At 55.9% G+C, this 2,019-nt stretch overlaps 1 pseudogene; it reads right to left on the minus strand.

The window, feature by feature from the left end:
• Positions 1–363: 363 nt before the first annotated feature.
• On the minus strand, positions 364–2,019 carry LOC101783451 (annotated as a pseudogene).

Here is a 2,019-nt window from a genome sequence, read left to right on the forward strand (position 1 = left end):
CTGTGACGTGCTCGCAAGCTGAGAAGTTGCTGCACAAGGTTCTTGTGCTTGATGAAAACCATGAACTCTTCAAGGCAGTCTTCAATGTCATATGCCAAGTCACGGATCAGCTCCAAATAAGCCTTCAGCACCCCAGTGGTCTCGCGCGCCCCGTCAGCAAATAATATATTACAATCCGTCAGCAAAAAAAAATAGATGGGAAGAAAAATTTCACTCGGGAGTGCGATATAGCAATTATGGTATTTTATCACCATTTTCCGTTACCAGCAATCCGATTTCTTCTTGAAATTTTTTGATGGGAAGAGAGATTTTTTTTAGTAGGGGAAGAGAGAGTTAATAGTGGAGGGAACGGGATAATCCTTTCTAAAACTCCTCTCGCGGCGCATTTATGGCTGTTCCGCCCCGGCAACGACGCACGAATTCGGCCAGGCTCTGCTGGCTCGTGCCGCCGTCTGCCACGGCTCTTGCCGCCTCATCTCGAACGCTCGCCGCCTTCTCCGCCACCGCCTAGCTGGTCTCCCATCGCTGCCACCACATGCTCCGCGATCTCCTCCGCTCCCACCACCGCCTCCTCCCCCTCCCAGCTCCACCGCTCCACCCACACGCCGAACCCAGTGCGCGCCACCACGCGGGCGTTCACCCGCTGGTCCGCGAACCTCGGCCACGCTAACACCGGCACGCCGTTCGCCGCCGCCTCCGTCACCGAGTTCCATCCGCAGTGGCTCACGAACATCCCCACCGCCGGGTGCCTCAGCACCTCCTCCTGCTCCACCCACGATTTGGTCACCAGGCCCCGGCCTTCCACCCGCAGCAGAAAGCCCTCGCCGAGCAGGTCGCTGAGCTCGCAGGCGTCGTCTCTGTCCACGACGGCGCCCTTCACGACCCACAAGAACCGGTGGCCGCACGCTTCCAGCCAGGCGGCGAGCTCTCTGATCTGGTCCCTGGCCAGGGCCTTGCGGCTGCCGAAGCTCACGTACACCACGGACCCCGGCGGCTGCGCGTCGAGCCACGCCCTGTAATTCCCCTGTTCTTCCGCTGCCTCCCGAAGGTTCAACGGCATAAGTGGCCCCACGGCGAACACCGGCGGGAGGCTGGCGACGACGGAGCCGCCCAGCAGAGCCGCGACGGCCTCCGGCTCCATGGCGTCGAAGGCGTTGACCAGGAGGCCGTCGGCTGCCACGAGCGCCCGGCCGTTCGCGACGAACTGCCGGGTGAAAATGTCGTCGGGATCGTGAAGCGCCTGCGGGATGGAGGATCTGGGGACGCGGCACACGCCGGGGACGTCGACGTTGTGGATCAGTGACACCACTACAACGTTGACCCTCAAACACAAAAAATTGCACAAGAAAAACTGCAAAAAAAAAAAAGAGAAAAGGAGAGACTATGAGGATCAATGCCCAGATGGCGGTATTCCCTGCGATAGCTGGCATAGTCCAAGAGTCGGACGAACTCCTGTTTTTTTTTTTTATAACTTTCATTCATATTCATCCGTTAAAAGCAGAGTACATTTATGAGGTCAAACTGACCCCAGGATACAGACTGAAGTGCTCTAAGAACAGCACAATCTTGAACATGCGACTGCGTGGTACAAGAGAAACTACAGGTACTGTGAGAGGTCACAGCTTTTGCCTGAGCAGCCAGACAGTGTGCAGCACCATTCTCTTGTCTTGAGATTTTTATCACTTGAATGCTTGTGTTGGATCGGAGAACCTGAAATTGAGATAGCCATGGCCTAAGCCTCCAAGGAGTAGGCGCGTAATCCTGCTGTAGAAGTGACACTGCTTGCTGACAGTCAGATGCCAAAGAAATACTCTGAACCTGCAGAGCATTGGCTACCATGGCAGCCACCTTAAGAGCTGCCAGTTCCCCCATGAGAACCGAATCCACCAAAGCTTTTGCATGAATGTGAAGGCGGCATCGATGTGGTGACACCTTGAGGTCCAAAACAACTCCCAAACCTGCAAATGTAGAAGAGGTACCTGTACCATCAGGACGAAGTGCTGCATCTGTGAACGCCAT

The sequence above is a fragment of the Setaria italica genome, chromosome II, assembly GCF_000263155.2.
Source record: "Setaria italica strain Yugu1 chromosome II, Setaria_italica_v2.0, whole genome shotgun sequence".
Classification (NCBI taxonomy): Eukaryota; Viridiplantae; Streptophyta; class Magnoliopsida; order Poales; family Poaceae; genus Setaria; species Setaria italica.